Source organism: Cebus imitator, unplaced genomic scaffold (genome assembly GCF_001604975.1).
Source record: "Cebus imitator isolate Cc_AM_T3 unplaced genomic scaffold, Cebus_imitator-1.0 Scaffold119, whole genome shotgun sequence".
Taxonomy (NCBI): domain Eukaryota; kingdom Metazoa; phylum Chordata; class Mammalia; order Primates; family Cebidae; genus Cebus; species Cebus imitator.
In genome coordinates, this window is record NW_016107434.1 from 2,312,153 (window position 1) to 2,332,212 (window position 20,060).

General features: G+C 37.9%; 1 pseudogene; it reads right to left on the minus strand.

The window, feature by feature from the left end:
• Window positions 1–9,379: 9,379 nt before the first annotated feature.
• Window positions 9,380–9,936, minus strand: LOC108311853 (annotated as a pseudogene).
• Between the last annotated feature and the right edge of the window lie 10,124 nt (window positions 9,937–20,060).

A 20,060-nucleotide genomic window follows, 5' to 3' on the forward strand; every position in this document is an offset into this window, starting at 1 on the left:
AGCTAGATGCTGGAAGTAAATCCTGGAAAATTGGGAGGAGGTGAGAACATTAAGAGATTATGAGAAAATTTAAGCCATTTTTCTTCTAAGTTAATGTTCGTCTTCATAAGAATATCTTATCCAAATGAGTAGAAAATATGAAAGAAGAGCCAAAAATTAACAAATAACAGGCCTCTATAAAGACAACTTAAAAGTGTGATGCTGTGAAGTTTTGCAAAACATAAAAATCTGCAGAAGGTTAGGATGTTTGTCACTTTTGGTTTATGTGATGCTTTTTATGTCAGCATGTATAATCTCAAGTATTAATTATAATAGATTTTAGAAGGTAAAATAAATAATTTAACCTATCCCATTCTCACGTAGTTTCCAAGGATTCCCAACACAAGTCAAATGTGTCTAAAAGAAACAACGTCCACCATGTAAGTTACTCACAGACAATAAGGGAAGTTGCTTACCTAGGCTTCAAAACCATTAGCCATCCCTTGTAATTTACCTGGATTGCTAACCAATGTTTAATGTATTTTTTCTACTTATTGTTGATTTTCAGCTTGTAGGCATGTAGGTTTTTATTTTAAATCACTATCAAATTGTGAAACTTAAAAAAATGGCAGTGGGTGATTTTTCTGTCATGCTCCTGCATTAACTTCTTTGAGTCTTAGGTTAATTTTTGGCTAATGGTTTTGGAGCCTGGGTAAGCAACTTTCATTATTGTCTGTAAGTGACATGGTGGATATTGTTTCTTTTAGGCATATTTTATTTGTGTTGGAAGTCGTTAACGTTAATTATATGAGAATGTGATGGGTTTAATTATTTATTTTGGCTTCTAAAATATATTATAATTAGTTACTTAAGATTATATGTGCTGACCAATAAAAAGTATCATACAAACCAAAAGTGATAAACAGTCTAACCTTCTAGTAACAAACAACTGTGGCATGCACAAAGTGGCAGAGGGAGGGATGGAAATGGGTAATTATTTGTAGCAATGCTTTTATTGTTGTTCGAAATGAGACAGACTAACAGTGGCAGCAGTCATTTTGCTGAATCAAAGTCCATGTTAGTCGCATTATACACTGCCACAAAAGGTTGTTAAGGCTGGTATTAGCATGTACCACTGAGGACATTGGAAGGACTCGATCTGTCACACTAAATCGCCTTCTTGCCCTCAACCATTGAAGTCTCCAGCTCCTCTGACATGTTCTTTCATTAATGGCCTGGCCTTGACAACTGATCCTAATTGCCTCTGAACCGCACTTCATGTATTATTGGTGTCTGCCTGCCCTGGTTCATGTCAACAAGCCACAGCATGTGCAGGGTGTGCCCAGTGCCTTTGCAGAAATGATGTTCACATCGTCATATTCCTCTGAGGGGACTGGGTCTCATTGGGAGTAAAGTAGAAAGCTAAAGATCTTCCTGTCTGTTCTTTGTAATACCTTAATGTTGATTTGTGCTGTGTACATAATAAGCTTATCTCAGGACTCACTAAAACATTAAACCAATTACGCAACATTGCATTAAGGCACAGATGTAAATGCTGACTTAAATTTGCCCTTGTTTTAGTGAGTGCTAAAATGTGAGTTCATTGCAAAACCTTTCAACTTTAGTTAGTATGGCTTACATTCCTTTTCAAATTTAGTGTGGTTTACTTTTACTTTGATTATGCATAAGAATTTCAATTTGATATATTATAATGGCCAAAAGAGCCTACAATATAGTTTCCATGTAGAAATGTGCATTAGACCAGAACTCCCAAAAGTAAATTATTGAAGGTTTGAATAGGATATTTTAGTCTTAACATTTATCAGCAGATTTGTATTTACTACATTTTCTAAAAGTAACTAAAATAATCAATTTTAATGCATTACATGTATTTTTAAACCTTTATTTTGTTCTGACATTTCAGGAAACATTCATAAAGGACAAAATAGTTTAGATAAATTTTAATTTATAAGATGAGTTATTTGCTTACAGCAAAATACTTAAGATCTAAAACGTAACATTAGAAATGCTCAAAATATTTACCTCTTTTTCTGAAAATGTCTCTGAGATTTAAAATTTGCCTCATTCCTATGACGTTTTTTTACAATCACATCTCTGAACAATAATATGATATTCTTTCAATCTTTTCATCCTTTTTTATTTATTGAAGGCAGTTTTCTGGTGAACCTTTTAAGCATGCAAGTTCTACCCATGATCATAAAAAATAAATCACAGAAGCTCTTCGGTGCTAGGTATCATTTAGCCTAATCTAGACAGTGACATTTGGGCCACTAACAGCATAATCATGGTTATTGCTACAAATTGCTCCATGTTTGAGTTTTAATGTTATAAGTAAATTATGCCATCGGATAAAATATATGTTTCTTTGGGAATTAAACATGTTTATTTCAGCAATGTGGCCATGGAATAGCACGGAAACCTAAAGCTTCTTTCATGTAGTAATACTGCCACCTTCTGAAGCCCAAAGGAATTGTTCTCAAGGTTAGCTGCTTTAAGAGACTTCTCAGGTGGCCATTTGTAGTGATCCAGCAGCCAGAGACTTCTAAGTCTAGAAACTGTATGGTTTTTATCATATAAATGATAAGTTTGATTTTTAACTCTTAATTTTAAATAAGTAGAAATGAATACTGGTATCCAACAGTCAGTAAAAATACTTTTTCCTCTTTTCATTTTATCCCCAAAAGCCTTTTATTTTCTGGACTTTAGAACTATCATTTTTGGTGTTGTGTAGTTTCCTGTTAAAAAGCTCAGTTGATGTAAAGCTAATTCTGGTATAGAAGTTACACAGCAAGAGCGGTTGCCTAGCAGAAGTGGGGCAGTGGTGGCCACAGCTGGGATTGTGAGAAGGGGATGGCAAATGTTTTCCTATCATTCAATCAGACAGTATGCCCTTCAGCAGAGCAACAAGCCCTCCTGATTCTTTAGAATTAGTGAGATTAGCATGAAGCACATAATGCAGGATGATGGGATTTGTCATAATTTGCATTGTCCTGGAAAAATGCGGGTTGATAGATCTATGCATCTTGGAGCATGTCATGTCCCACGGGCAGGTCACAGAGGAAGCTAGGCAGAAATAATTTTGTGATATGTGCATCAGTTGCAAATGCTTCATAAGTAATTTGTCAAAATAAAATAAATAGGAGGAGGTTAGGAAGGTAGAAAAAGTAGGGTCATTGTAAAAGCATCTTAAAAAAAAATTAGATATGCCATCCTCAAGTATCACATTTTTAGTGATTAAATGAAAATACATACAATGAAAGACTAGTCTTAGTCTCCTTTTGGTTTTAAATTTCCAAAGGCTTACTGGTAAATCTTTCCTTTTTCCATGGTCTAAAAGTAAAATCTTAGAAAAAACATGTGTGTTTCTGCAAAGTTGATTTTTTGTGAAAGCCCCTTCTAGAAATTATCAAATATAGCCACATTAGGAAAGGTTTTCTGAGAGTTTGCGTCTGACCTTGATAATGTTCCCAAACTACAGATAGGAAAGGATAATCACTATGTAGTGGACAAAACTAACATGACAGTGTTACTTATCTGCAGCATCATTTCTGGAAATGGGCATGTAGAATTCAGACAGGCAACGGAAACGTGCTTATTTAGGATAGCATTGCAAGAATGAAAGATCCAGTGTCAGATATTGTCCATGGTTTATTTATGGAGTACCTGACAGTGATGCCACTGTCTTTGATATTTAGAAAATTCTTCTATCCAAGAACATTATAGCTAGTGTTCACAGGTTACGTTATTTATCATTTCAGTATCTGCTTCTACTGCACAAAGACATTTTGCAATGTCTCCTTTATTTGTCTTTATACATTTCAAACAAAAGAGTAATGCTGGCAGTTCAGTAACACTGATCTTTCATGACAGTTGAACACTTGTGGGTTGAGGGCCTAATAAGAAAAAAATTTAAGTGAGGAGTTTAAAGAAAATGAAAAAAATAATCACTTGTGAAAATCAGGCTTATAATAAAAATGTATCTTCTTACTACACTGTTCGTAGGAAGAACACTCATTTTCTCAGATGGTTATAATTGTAGAATTAGGTTTTATGAAAACTAAAATTACCCTAGGGCACAGCTCAACATGAATAAATCTTTCAACACCCAGAGCTGGAAACGTGATACACGTGAAACTAATAATGTCCTACAATTACAAGTAGATCAAGAAGAACTGTGCAAAGTTTTTTAAAAACATTATTTACTGAGTTCTATAACATGAAAGTGACTCCAAATAATGTTAGTTCAGACTATTTTAAATCATTTTTTTTCTGTAAAATAATGCTCTCTATAAACCTCATATGTTTTTAAACTTACCCTCCTGTCTATAATCTTCAAAACTGACTGCTTTCAAACAAACTGTTTTACTAATCCGAGATAATAAGTGCTTTATGGTGCCAATTGTTAAAAACTAGACTTTTTGTGAACATTATTTTTCTAATATATCATCTCTTGGCTCATAAAAATATTTTCTTAAACAAACCCTGTTTACTGGGTTGGAACAATTCAGCCCAATTTCAGCATTGTGGCTGTAAGTGGATATTCTGTACAATATTTATTTCATTGAGAGTTGGTATTGTAGCCTTCAGTCTTGTGTCACATTTTAACAACTTTTTTCTATTGTCTTCTTTTTGCAGTATACTACTGCATCAAAAAAAAAAAAAAAAGACACCTGTTGCTTCTCCTGTAAAATTTCTTTCCTCACAGGAAATCTGCTTGAAGTGACAGATAATTTGCCTTGGTTAGAAGTTTTCTAGCATTTTCCCCTGAATAGCAAAGCCATAATACTCTTAGATAATCTTCAGAAAATAACAAAAATAACTCTTAGTTCTCTTAGCAGAAAATTGTGGTAGATGATTTTAAAAAGAAAAACTTTTTCAAATAAGTATACAGCTCACCATTCCCCTCCCAAAAGTTTTAATATACTAAAGATTTAAATTCCACCTTTTCAGACAAAGTTTTCTAAATTGAATTAACAGGGTAATGTACTGGACAGATCAATTTTTGTATTATCTTTAGACTTTATGATTCTTCTACTCTAGATAATGACCACTAATCCAGTAATGCCAGTTTAACTCTCAATGTCTTATGAACTATTTATTCAGTCATTTGTTCATTCAGTCAGTATATGCTCTTACTGCTTATAGTGCCTATTCTGTGTCCTTTGAAGGATACTGTGCAAGAGTTTATTTCCCAGAGGGATGGAGAGTGAAGTGAGCAGAGAAGGCCCAATCAACGATTTAATCGAGAACTATTTATTGGGCAAAGCACCTCCAGAGTTAATAGCATTGCCACTCCGCGAATGAGTCTCAGAAAATCAAGAGATAGCTAAAAGAATTAGCCTATTAATGTGCTATCATCACATCTGGACTGGATCTAGTTCTTGTGTTTGTCTGAAAAATTCATTGCTGCTGCAGTATTAGAATACCTGGAAATTCTCATGTTAATGGAAGGTAACTAGTTTGTGTTTTTTAATCTACCTAGTCTGTGATGAAACTTAAACATTTATTTGACAATAAAGTGATGTTTTTTACTCAGGACAGGTGAATTCATGAAGCACACTATATTTGTTTTCCATTCTGCTTTCACTAGCTTGTCTTTAATAAATTCAGTGCCTCAAAGATTATTAGTAGCATTTGGATGATTTTTTTCATTTTGCCCCAGCTTCAAGAGCTGCCTCTATCAACTCTTAGTATCATTTCAGAGTTATTTGTTTAGGATTCTTTATAGTGAACAAGTCAGCTCAGGTTTAAAAAAAAAAAAAAAAAACTCAAAGATAAAATAATAATTGAGTCAGTCTAGAATCTCATCAGGAAGAATGTTCCAGAGAAATCTAGTCTAGATATTTCTGGACATAAGGTAAACTTCCTCAAGTAAACAAGAATGTTAACTAAACAGATTTCGACTGAATTTGAAAGTATTTGTTTTTAAATATAAAAGAAACTGATTAAGTAATTATTTAATTTTCATTGAATATTTGAATTTGAAAACTATTTCTTTAAAGAAAAAATGGTGTATTATTCCATTTTCACCCTGCTAATGAAGACACATCCAAGACTAAACAGTTTTCAAAAGAAAGAGGTTTATTGGACTTACAGTTACACATGACTGAGGAGACCTCACAATCATGGCATAAGGCAGGGAGTAGCAAGTCACATCTGATGTGGATGGCAGCAGGCAAAAAGAGCTTGTGCAAAGAAACTCCTCTTTATAAAACCGTCAGATCATGCGAGACTTATTCACTGTCACAGGAACAGCATGAGAAAGACCCACCCCATTCAGTTACCTCCCACTGGGTCCCTCCCACAACACATGGGAATTGTGGGAGCAACAATTCAAGGTGAGATTTGGGTGAGGACACAGCCAAACCATACCAAATGACTACCGTAAGTTCTCTGAAAAGTTATTGGTACTGGAAAACAGGAAAAAATCAAGGCTGGGAATAAAACGTACTTATTTTAGATACAGGTTTTTTTCTCCTGACCAGGGTAGATATCTCTAATGCATCTCAGTATGTATACATTTTGGGCCAGGCATGGTGGCTCAGGCCTGTCATCCTAACAGTATGGGAGGGCCAAAGTGGGAGGATCACTTGAGCCCAAGAGTTGGAGACCACCCTGAGCAACTTAGCAAGACCTCATCTCTACAAAAACTGAAAAAATTACCTGAGCATGGTGTGCACCTATAGTCCTAGCTACTTGGAAGGTGGAGACAGGAAGATTGCTTGAGCCCAGAAGTTCAAGGCTGCAGTGAGCCGTAATTGCACCACTGCATTCCAGCCTGGAGAACAGAATGAGGCCTTGTCTCAAAAAAAAAAAAAAAAACTCATATATTTTGGAGACTTCACCCATGAATTTTCCTTTTATATCTGTCGTAGGTTTGCTTCTTTTAATACAAAAGTCATCATACTTGTTTCTGGTTCAAATTTGCCATGCAAGCCCTGAAGTCCTTTTACTAGGACTGTAGGGAAAGGAAGTATTTATTCTTTCATTCATTTTTCCAAGCTTACCACTCCCCCACAATATAGGTTTATTGGTTGTTACAAAATAATTTTTATTATATGTATAATTTATATTATAAAATATTTCTGAAGTTATAAAGTAAATAAAACCGTACATATTCTCGCTTTTTTCCTTTTGTTAATATTTAAATCACCATTTTTATTGTCCAGAAAATTTTTGCAATCTATTAGCCCATGATGTAGACATGTCTCCTTGGAGTATTTCAGGATAAAAATTTAGCCAAATAACACATTTTACCTTAGGGGAAAAAAAGGTAGCATTTCATTTCCTCTACACAAATGTTAAGTTTATTCCTCAGAAGGTTTCTTATTGTATATATTATATGGAAAAGACATTATTTGTAAATATGCGATGAGATCATGTTGTACACTTACTAGGTTGGGATGTCATCAAGCTCTCGTAAAACTTTCAAGTTTCTGAAACTTCATGGCAGCTGATGAGAGACGATAGATGACAAAAGAGAAAAGTCAATAGTTTGACTGTGGGAGATGATCAGATCATGCTTGAAATGGAAATCTTCCCTTTTACCAGAACAGAACTGTGTCCTGAAAGGAAATAGTGTTCTGTCCTGTTGACCCCTCAGAACTGGATTGAAAGTAATTGATCTTAAAATTTATGCTTAATGAAAGAATAAAACATCTGAAATTACTACAGCAAAGATAAAGGCAAAGAGGGTCAGAAAGAATCACTAGTGTAATTTTTGGAGAACCATTTTCTCCCACCATCAATTTACATTGCCATGGCTTATATCTTATACATTGGATTTCAAAAGTCATTTTCCAGGGCATTCAGAAGTTGTCTAAGACTGTGTGTGTGTTTGTGTGTGTGTGTGTGTGTGTGTGTGTGTGTGTGTGTGTGTGTGTGTGTATACTGTGTCCAATGAAAAAAGTAAACCATCTTTCTTGCTAGAAATGGTGACCATTGTTTTTACTTTAGCTTAAACATATTTTGGTGTTGGCTGGGCGCGGTGGCTCACGCCTGTAATCCCAGCACTTTGGGAGGCCGAGGCGGGTGGGATCACGAGGTCAAGAGATCGAGACCATCCTGGTCAACATGGTGAAACCCCGTCTCTACTAAAAATACAAAAAATTAGCTGGGCATGGTGGCGCATGCCTGTAACCCCAGCTACTCAGGAGGCTGAGGCAGGAGAATTGCCTGAACCCAGGAGGCGGAGGTTGCGGTGAGCCGAGATCGCGCCATTGCACTCCAGCCTGGGTAACAAGAGCGAAACTCCGTCTCAAAAAAAAAAAAAAAAAAAAAAACAAAAAACATATTTTGGTGTTGGTAATAGGATTCTAGAGGACCCTCGTTGGGTTTGGTGGGGTGGAAAGAACCATTATAGGAAGTTATTCAGGGGCCAGGGGCAGTGGCTCACACCTGTGGTCCCAGCGCTTTGGGAGGCCAAGGTGGGCAGATTATGAGGTTTGGAGTTCAAGACCAGCCTGGCCAAGAGACCAGCCTGGCTAATATGTTAAAATCCAATCTCTGCTAAAAGTACAAAAATTAGCCAGGCATGGTGGCGAGTGTCTGTGGTACCAGCTGCTCAGGAGGCTGAGGCAGGAGAATTGCTTGAACCCAGGAGGCAGAGGTTGCAGTGAGCAGAGGTCACGCCATTGCACTCCAGCTCCTGGGCATCAGAGCGAGACTTAGACTCAAAAAAAAAAGAATTACTCAGGAGCACCAAGAGAAGTAGGGAGAGCTGGTAATAGAAAGACACATAAAGCTTGCTTCTGACCAGGAAAGAGAGATAATGTGATAAGACTCAAGGGCCAGGAAAAGATGGTATTTCCTTCCATGGCCACATGACTACCAGGAGAGAAAACCCAGAATATAAATGGGAAAAATAAGTGAAGAAGCCTGATTCTACTAAATAGTAGGACTGTTCTTAATCACAGGTTACTACTAAAGAAATGGATCAGAGACCAGGCTCAAATGCATAGAAACTCAGTATATAACTCATGCTATGCTAAGCAGCTTATTATTTAATCCTTACAGCTATTCTTTTAAATGAATATTATTATTCCATTTTTGAGTATGGAAACTGAGCTTCACAGAGGTTGTATAACTTGTCCAGAATCACACGGCTAGTAACTAGTGAAGTAAGACTATTAACCTCAACTCTATATGACTTCAATCCTATGTTTTTATCAGACAGCATTATTCAAATTTGGGGAAGAAGGAACCCAATGCTAAAGTAAACACTGAGCTGCTTTTTTAAGAAAATGTTTGTGGTTTTATTGTGTCATGAGGCATTGAAACATCTGAATAAATCAGTGTCTGGGTGGTGAGGCAGCTGCTTTCTCCTTCCCTTCCATCTTTCAAGGCATGCATGGCACAACACTTCCTCCTTCAGATGCAACTAGTCTAACATCCAAACATCATGCACAACACCTGGGTGGCAGCACTGCACTTTGCCCACTCCCACCAAGGCCTTGCTCCTTTGGCATGATATGTGGAGCATCTGGAGGAGTATAAATGATATTGGAAAGAGGAGGGAGGAGGAAAGAGCATGACTGCCTGGCTGGAAAGAGGTCAGTCCAAGATGTGCAGGCCAAGCCAGAATGTCATTTGTGCAAACCCACGTATTGTTGATGTTCTTCAATACGAACATCTATCTGTGAAACCCCATGATGGGGTCTTCATCCATCTTAAGCTGGCCCACAACTATGCTGATGATGCAGCTGGCTTGGGCTGATGGTCCTGCACTGTGATGCTGTGCTGGATTGTTTGGAAGGGATGGCTAGATAACTTCTCCACAATGGCAGCTTTCCCCCTGGATCTGCTGTCCTTTCCATGTAAGGCATGGCACATCAATGTAAATTGCACCTAGTTGGGTTATTTATCATTATGAAATAACTGGTAGTAAAGCTGAATGAAGCAGGATCCAGTATGCTCCCAAATTGGCTCATTTCTCATTCTGGAGCACCCGCCAGCCTCGTTGAGACCTGAAGGGTTGGCACAGTGGCGGCAGCAGCGTGACAACCCAGTACAGTCTGTAAGACTGAGTTTCTTCAAAAACTGTTTGTGGAAACTGCTGGATGTGGTGGCTCACAACTGTAATCTTAGTGCTTTGAGAGGCAGAGATGGGAGAATCACTTGAGGCCAGAGTTCAAGACCAGCCTGGCCAGCATAGTGAGACCTTGTCTCTACAGAAAATTAAAAAAAAAAAAAAAAAAATCAGCCAGGTGTAGCAGCACACACCTATAGTCCCACCTACTTGGTAGGCTGAGGCAAGAGGATTGATTGGGAGTTCCAGGAGCTCCAGCCAGGAGTTCCAAGCCGCAGTGAGCTATGATCGCACTGTTGCCCTGCAGCCTGGGTGACAGAATGAGACCCAGGCTTATTTAAAAACAAAAAGAAAAACTATTTGCAGAAGCTGAATCATGTAGGAGGAGTAGCAAAAACAAATAATGAACTAGGAAATTAGTTTTATATAAAAAGAGAAGGGAAGAGTTGGGGATACTCTTCGAGAAGCAATATGTAATAAAAATGAGTTGAATAATATACTCTTGAATATTATGTTGTCTAAATTCTGTGAGGCATCTTGGTGAGAATAATGCTATGGTTGTTCTATTACTAACTGAAAATAATGTACAAGTAAATCGATTAAGTGAAAATAAGCAAACAAACAAAAAAATCAAATAATTTGTCGTATGTGAGAATGTCTTGACCAGAGGTCAATGAAAGGCTAGTGTAGGCTACCTCAAGTATCTACGAAAGATATCTCTGTTAGAATGTGTCACTACAACATATTCTTTCTTAAGCTATATTGGCCCTCGGAGATTCATTGCCTGACTTGTACATGATCATTTATAAATATTTTAGGAATGAATGTATGACCAGAGCATTTTTCTCACCAGCCTGGGAATTCATGAATGTCTTGCTAAAAGAGATGATACCTAAGAGTCGACCAATGTTTTGTATAGAAGAATGGATTTCAAGAAATCGTGATTATACAAAAATCATACATGTTCTGCACATGTACCCCAGAACCTAAAGTGCAATAAATATATATATATATATATATATATATATATATATATATTTTTTAAAGCCATGATTTTGTTAAAAGCCATAAAAAAGAAAATGAGTTGTCTGGCTTCCAGCCTCCTGCTTAGGTCAAAAGGCATATCTCCTTTTGGTCATTTTTTTCATGAAAAATTTTATTATTAGCATATGTTTTCTGAATTTAAAAAAAACTATTTTGGGTCAAAATGTGTCAATACATATTTAAATTACAATAAAGTTTTCAGGCAATGTTTCTGTTGAGTCTTTAATTTTGTGAGCTATTTGGGTAATATACCATAATTATTTTTAGAATGGTTTCATTATGTTTATAGTTTTAAAAGGAAACAATCAAAAATTTGCCTTTGAGGTCTCCTGAAAATAAGAATCTGCTTAAGGGAGCAAGTCTTGCATGCCCTTTTGAATTTTACTGGGCAGTTCACTCAGAATTGTATATGAAGTGGTACTAAAGGACAGATAGGCAATTATTTATCTATTTTAATATTGTATTTGAAGCATTCACCAGTAGAAAGCATAGAAAAGTAAGTCAATTGTCTATCCAACAAAGATCTAGATAAGCTAATGCATTTGCTGTAATATCTAGGAAAACTTGAACTTCTGAAAGCTGATTCTTTGTTATGAGAACTATGAATAAAATTGAGAGATTCATAAGATTTCCATCCTCAATAAACATAAAAGAGAAAAATACTTTTTTACCTTACCTACTTAATAATGCATTAGGTTTTAGTAAAGCTTCTAGAAATTTAAGTTTGAAATTTGTATCTTTAATATGTTTAAGATAAATTGGTAAATAGTTCTCTGTATCTATAGCAACCTAATATGGAGTAATCGAAATTTCACATTTGGGTTATCATCATTATTATCATGAAGGCTGATGTGTGCTGTTGGGATGTGCACAACATGAATAATTCTATGCTACTATCTCAGTTATCAGCATATTCTCTCTCTCCGTTTTCAAAGGCTAGCCTCCCACCAAGCCCCACCTGTAACACTGGAGATTACATTTCAACTTGAGATTTGGAGGGAACAAACTTCCCAAACCATATCATTCTGCCTCTGGTTCCTCAAATCTCATGTCCTTCTATACAAAACACAATCAGTCTATCTCAGTAGTCCCCCAAAGCCTTAACTTATTCCAGCATTAACCCAAAAGTCCCAAGTCCAAAGTCTCATTTGGAGGTTAGTTCTTTTCTATGAACCTGTAAGATTAAAAAAAGTTATTTACCAGGAGGCTGAGGCAGGAGAATTGCCTGAACCCAGGAGGCAGAGGTTGTGGTGTGCAGAGATCACGCCATTGCACGCCAGCCTGGGTAACAAGAGCGAAACTCCATCTCAAAAAAAAAAAAAAAGTTACTTACTCCCAAGATACAATGGTGGTACAGTTTTGGGTAGACATTTCCATTCCAATATAGAGAAATCAGCCCCCAAAAAAGGGGCAATAGGCCCCACACAAGTCTGAAACCCAGCAGGGCAGTCATTACATCTTAAAGCTCCAAAATAATTCCTTTGACTTAATGTCCTGCACTCAGGGTGCAAAGGTGCAAGGGGTGGGCTTCCAAGGCCTTAGGCAGCTCAACCCTGTATCTTTGCTGGATACAGTCCACAGAGCTGCTCTGATGGATTGGAGTCCAGTGCCTGTACTTCTCCAGGCTAAGTATGTAAGCTGCTGCTGCTTCTACCATTCTTTGGCCTGGAGGGCAATGGCCCCCTTCTCACAGCTCCACTAGGCAATGCCCTGGTGAATACTCTGTATGGAGTCTGCAACCTCACATGTCCACTTGATGCTGCCCTACTAGTAGAGCTTCTCTGTTAGGGCTCTACATCTGCATCAGACTTCTGCTCAGGCATCTAAGCTTTCATATACATTATCCAAAATCTATGTGGAAGCTGCCAAGCCTCCTTCGCTTTTGCATTCTGTGCAGCCCCAGGCCTAATGCCACATGGAAGCTGCCAAGGCTTATGGCTTGTACTCTCCAAAGTGGCAGCCGGAGATGGACCTGGGGCCTTTGAGCCACATCTGGAGCTGGAGCAAGTTAGTTACAGGGAGGAGCCTCCCAAGGTTGAGCAGGGCAGCAGTGTTCTTGGCGTGGTCCCTGAAACCATTCTTTCCTCCTAGGCCCCTGGACCTGTAATAGAAAGGGCTGCCTCAGAGATTTCTGAAATGCCTTCAAGGCCACTTTTCCCATTGTCTTGGATATTAGCATTGGGTTCCCTTTTGGTCATGCTAGTCTCTTTAGCAAGTGGTTACTCCACAACTTGCTAGTATTTCTTCTTTATAATGTGTGAGGCTGCAAATTTGTCAAACTTTTATGCTCTGTTTCCCATTTAAATATGAATTCCAACTTTAAGACATTTCTTTGCTCCCATATCTGATGATACACTGTTAGAAGCAGCCTGCTGCCTAGAAATTTATTCTGCCAGATACCCTAGGTCATAATTCTTAAGTTCAAGCTTCCACAGATTCCCAGGACATGAACACAATTCAGCCAAGTTCTTTGCAACAGCACAACAGGGATAACCTTTGCTATAGTTCCCAATGACGTCTTTATTTCCATCTGAGAGCTCTTCAGCCTGGACTTCACTGTCCATATCTCTATCAACATTCTGGTCATAACCATTTAACTAGCTTCTAATAAATTCCAAACTTTCCTTCATATCTTGCTGTCTTATTTTCAGACCTCTAGACTCTTGCATCTTCTGCCTGTTACCCAGTTCTAAAACCACTTCCACATTTTCAGGTATCTTTATAAGAATACTCCACTCCTGGTATCAATTTTCAGTATTAGTCAGTTCTTTCTTTACTATAAAGAAATACTTAAGGCTGGAGAGCAATCAGACAAGAGAGGCAAGTAAAAGGTGTCCAAATCAGTAAAGAAGAAGTCGAACTGATGCTGTTTGCTGATGATATGATTGTATACCTAGAAAACCCTAAAGACTCCTCCAAAAACTCCTAGAACTGATAGAAGTCAGCAAAGCTTCCAGATACAAAATTCACGTATACAATTTAGTAACCCTCCTATATACCAACAGTGCTGAGAATCAAATCAAGAATTCAACCCCTTTAAAATAGCTGAAAAAAAATACTTAAGAATATACATAACAAAGGAGGTGAAAGACCTCTATGAGGAAAACTACAAAACACTGCTGAAAGAAATCATAAATAACTACAAACAAATGGAAACATATCCCATACTCACAGATGGGTAGAATCAACATTGTGAAAATGACCATACTACCAAAAGCAATCTACAAACTCAATGCAATTCCCATCAAAATACCATAATCATTCTTCATTGAACTATAAAAAACAATCCTAAAATTCATATGGAACCAAAAAAGCCCACATAGCCAAAGCAAGTCTAAGCAAAAAGAACAAATCTGGAGGCATCACATTACCTGATTTCAAAGTGTACTATAATGCCATACTCACCAAAACAGCATGGTACTGGTGTAAAAATAGGCACATAGACCAATGGAACAGAATAGAGAACCCAGAAACATATCCAAATACAGCCAACTGATCTTTGACAAAGCAAACAAAAGAGTAAAGTGGAGAAAGGACACCCTATTCAACAAATAGTGCTGGGATAATTGGCTAGCCACATTTAGAAGAATGAAACTGAATTCTCGTCTCTCACCTTATACAAAAAATTAACACAAGGTGGAAAGGACTTAAGACTTGAAACTATAAAAAATCTAGAAGATAACATTGGAAAAACCTTTCTAGACATTGGCTTAGGCCAGGATTTCATGAACAAGAACTCCAAAGCAAATGCAATACAAACAAAAGATGAACAGCTGGGACTTAATAAAACTAAAGAGCATTTGCTCAGCAAAAGGAACAGTCAGCAGAGTAAACAGACAACCCACAGAGTGGGTGAAAATATTCACAGTTTATACATCTGACAAAGGACTAGTATCCAGAATCTACAGTGAACTCAAGTTAGCAAGAAAAAACAATCCCATCAAAAATTGGACTAGGGACATGAATTAGACAATGCTCAAAAGAAGATATACTGCTGCCCAATGAACATATTGAAAAAAATGTTCAACATACGAATGATCAGAGAAATGCAAATCAAAACCACCTTAGTCCTACAAGAATGGCCATAACTAAAAAAATTTTTTAAATAGATATTGGCATGGATACAGTGAACAAGGAACACTTCTACACTGCTGGTGGGAATGTAAACTAGTACAAACATTATGGAAAACAGTGTGGATATTCCTTAAAGAACTGAAAGTAGAACTACCATTTGATCAGCAGTCCCACTACTATGTATCTACACAGAAAGAAGTCATTATTCAAAAAAGATGTTTGCACATGCATGTTTATAGCAGCACAATTAGCAACTGCAAAAATGTGGAACTAACCCAAATGGCCGTCAATCAACAAGTAGATAAAGAAACTGTGGTATATATCTACAATGGAATACAACTCAACCATAAAAAGAAATAAATTAATGGCATTTGCAGTCACCTGAATGAGACGGGGTACTATTATTATTTTTTTACTTTAAGTTCTGGGATACATGTACAGAACATGCAGGTTTGTTGTCTAGGCATACATTTGCCATGGTGGTTTGCTGCCCCTATCAGCCCACATCTAGGTTTTAAGTCCCATATGCATTAGGTATCTATCCTAATGCTCTCCCTCTCCTTGCTCCCCACCCCTGACAGGCCCCAGTGTGTGATGTTCCCCTCCCTATGTCCGTGTGTTCTCATTGTTCAGCTCCCACTTATGAGTGGGAGCATGCAGTGTTTGGTTTTCTGTTTCTGTGTTACTTGGCTGAGAATGATGGCTTCCAGCTTCATCCATGTCCCTGCAAAGGACATGAACTCATTCTTTTTTATATAGTATTCCCTGGTGTATCTGTGCCACATTTTCTTTATCCAGTCTATCATTGATGAGCATTTGGTTTGGTTCCAAGTCTTTACTATTGCAAATAGTGCTGCAATAAACAGACATGCGCATGTGTCTTTATAGTAGAATGATTTATAATCCTTTTGGTATATACCCAGTAATGGGATTGCGGGTCAAATGGTATTTCTAGTTCTAGATCCTTGAGGAATCGCCACACTGTCTTCCACAATTGTTGAACTAATTTACGTTCCCAGCAACAGTGTAAAAGCCATCCTATCTCTACAGCCTTGCCAGCATCTGTTGTCTCCAGATTTTTTAATGATCACCATTCGAGTCTCCAGATTTTTTAATGATCACCATCCGACTGGCATGAGATGGTATCTCAATGTGGTTTTGATCTGCATTTCACTAATAACCAGCGATGATGAGCTTTTTTTCATATGTTTCTTGGCCACATAAGTGTCTTCTTTTGAGAAGTGTCTGTTCATATTCTTCACTCACTTTTTGAAGGGTTTGTTTTTTTCCTGTAAATTTGTTTAAGTTCTTTGTAGATTCTGGATATTAGCTGTTTGTTAGATAGATCAATTGCGAAAATTTTCTCCTATTCTGTAGGTTGCCTACTCACTCTAATAAGAGTTTCTTTTGCTGTGCAGAAGCTCTCAAGTTTAATTAGATTCTATTTGCCAATTTTGGCTTTTGTTGCCATTGCTTTTGGTGTTTTAGTCATGAAGTCTTTTCCCATGCCTATGTCCTGAATGGTATTGCCTAGGTTTTCTTCTAGGGTTTCCTGGTTTTTGGTTTTACATTTAAAGTCTTTAATCCATCTCGAGTTGATTTTTGTAAACGGTGTAAGGAAGTAGTCCAGTTTCTGTTTTCTGCATCTGGCTAGCTAGTTTTCCCAGCTCCATTTACTAAATAGGAAATCCATTCTTCACTGCTTATTTTTGTCAAGCTTGTTGAAGATCAGACAGTTGTAGAGTTGTGGTGTTATTTCTGAGGTCTCTATTCTGTTCCATTGGTCTATATATCTGTTTTGGTACTAGTACCATGCTGTTTTGTTACTGTAGCCTTGTAGTATGGTTTGAAGTCAGGTAGTGTGATGCCTCTAGCTTTGTTCTTTTTGGTTAGGATTATCTTGGCTATATGGGCTCTCTTTTGGTTCCATATGAAATTTAAAGTAGTTTTTTCTGTTTCTGAAAAGAAAGGCACTGGTAGCTTGATGGGGGTAGCATTGAATCTATAAATTACTTTGGGCAGTATGGCCATTTTCACAATATTGATTCTTCCTATCCATGAGCATGGAATGTTTTTCCATTTGTTTGTGTCTTCTCTTATTTCCTTGAGCAGTGGTGTGTAGTTTTCCTTGAAGAGGTCTTTTGCATACCTTATAAGTTGTATTCCTATGCATTTTATTCTCTTTGTAGCAATTGTGAATGGGAGCTCACTCAGGATTTGGCTCTCTGCTTGTCTATTGTTGGTGTAAAGGAATGCTTATGATTTTTGCATACTGATTTTTGTATCCTGAGACTTTGCTGAAGTTGCTTATCAGCTTAAGGATTTTGGGGGTTGTGACGAAAGGGTTTTCTAAATATACAACCGTGTCGTCTGCAAACAGAGACAGTTTGCCTTTGTTCTAAGTGACGTAACTCAGGAATGGAAAACCAAACATTATATGTTCTCACTGATAAGTGGAAGCTAAGCTATGAGGATACAAAGGCATAAGAATAATACAATGGACTTCGGGGACTCAGGGGAAAGGGTAGGAAAGGGGTGAAGGATAAAAGACTATAAATTGCATGCAGTATATACTGCTCGGCTGATGGGTACACCAAAATCTCACAAATCACTGCTAAAGAACTTAGTCATGTAACCAAACACCACCTTTTCCCCAATAACCTATGGAAATAAAAAAATTTTTTTTTAATTTTAAGAAATACCCTAGGCTGTATAATTTATAAAGAATAGAGGTTTAATTGTCTCATGGTTCTGTAGGCTCTACAGAAAGCATGGTGCTGGCATCTGCTCAGCTTGTGATGAGGCCTCAGGAAGCTTACAGTCATGGCGAAAGGCAAAGGGGAGCTGGTGTATCACATGGGAGCAATAGAGGGAGCCATGGGGGTGGGGTACCCCCTTTTTTTTGAGACGGAGTCTTGCTCTGTCATTCAGGCTGGAGTACAGTCGTGCAATCTCAGCCTACTGCAACCTCCACCTCCTGCATTCAAGCAATTCTCCTACCTTAGCCTCCCAAGTAGCTGGGATTACAGGCATGCACCACCATGCTCAGCTAATTTTTGTATTTTTAGTAGAGACAGTATTTCACCATGTTGGCCAGGCTGGTCTCAAACTCCTGACCTCAGGTGATCCACCCACCTTGGCCTCCCAAAGTGCTAGGATTACAGGCATGAGCCACTGCTCCAGGCCCCACATTCTTTTAAGCAATCGGATCTCACATGAACTCAGAGTAAGAAGTCACTTATTATTGTGAGGTTCCAAGCTATTCATGAGGGGTCCACCCCCATGACCCAAACACCATGGGTGTTTGGCCCCACCCTGAACACTGGGGATTACATTTCAACATGAGATTTCAAGGCACAAACATCCAAACAGTATCAGGAAGGACACAACTCAGTCCATAATATCATGCCTCCTAGATGCTATCCCATATTAGAAGCACTTTAGCTATAAAGTCATTTTTTAGTGTCCATGAGAGATAACATATAGGACTCCCATGGACACCAAAATTCACAGATGAACTCAAGTCCCTCATATTAAATGGCCATAGTGTCTGCATAGAACCTATATGCATCCTCTTGTATACTTTAAATCATCTCTAGATTAATTGTAATACCTAATACAATGTAAATATTTGTTATACTTATTGTTTTTTTTTTTTTGGTCTTGTTTTTTATTGTGTTGTTATTTTTACTGATTTTTAAAAATATTTTTGATCTGTGGTTGGTTGAATCCACAGATGCAGAATCCATGGATACAGAAGGTGAACTGCATTGTCTTTAATGTTCACAAAGACCCTACAAAATTGATACTATTTTACCACCATTTCATAAATAAGGACAAGAAAGCAGAAAATATTAAGTAAGTAACTTGTCTGAGGTTACATAGTTTATAAATGATGAAGCCAAGTTTAAACACAGTTTTCTGGCTATAGAGTTCATGTCCTTGAACACTGAGCTAAACTGTCCCACTGGAGCCAACAGGACTCCCTTCTGTCATCTCTGTTTCTATCTGGGTGTTTGCTCTGCCTTGCAGCATAGCTTTCTCCGATTCTTAAGGCCATGGGAGTAACATATCCAGCCCTCAACTCCAGAGATTCCGTGTTACAATTCTCAGTGCCCATCCTGTATGTCTGAGAAACAGAATTCTTCCACCATTATGGGTCAGTTTTGCCCTGCCTAGCGCCTGACAATATTCATTGAAGAAGTGAATACTTGAGTGGTCACTATGTATTACTCTGCCTTTACTCTATATGTGTAACTAACTGCCAAAATGGGTGAATCATGCTCTGTTTGTGCTTATTCATCTTGTTATCCTGTTATTCTCCCCAGAGAGGGCACCTTGATTCAGATGCTTTCCTTTGAAACAACTTTAATTGATATGGCTGTTTTTTATCAAATGTTTGTTTTTTCTTCTTGCCCGGAGGAACGTTTGCAAAGAATATATTTTCATATTCCTTTTCTTCAAGTTATGAAATGAAAGTTACCCAGTTGGGGGTGGGGGGTGGGGATGATGAAAGCTATTTGTTTGTTTGTTTGTTCGTTTGTTCGTTTGTTTAACTCAATTGACCTTTTATTTCATCCTTATATTACTAAGGGACCTGTCAGAGGCTTGGGCAGCACTGCAGCTTTTTGGGATAAGGGTTAGTTAATTTCGGCCGGGCGCGGTAGCTCACACCTATAATCCCAGCACTTTGGAAGGCCGAGGCGGGTGGATCATGAGGTCAAGACATCGAGACCATCCTGGTAAACAAGGTGAAACCTCGTCTCTACTAAAAATACAAAAATTAGCTGGGCACGATGGTGCGTGCCTGTAGTCCCAGCTACTCGGGAGGCTGAGGCAGGAGAATTGCTTTAACCCAGGAGGCGGAGGTTGCGGTGAGCCGAGATCATGCCATTGCACTCCAGTCTGGGCAACA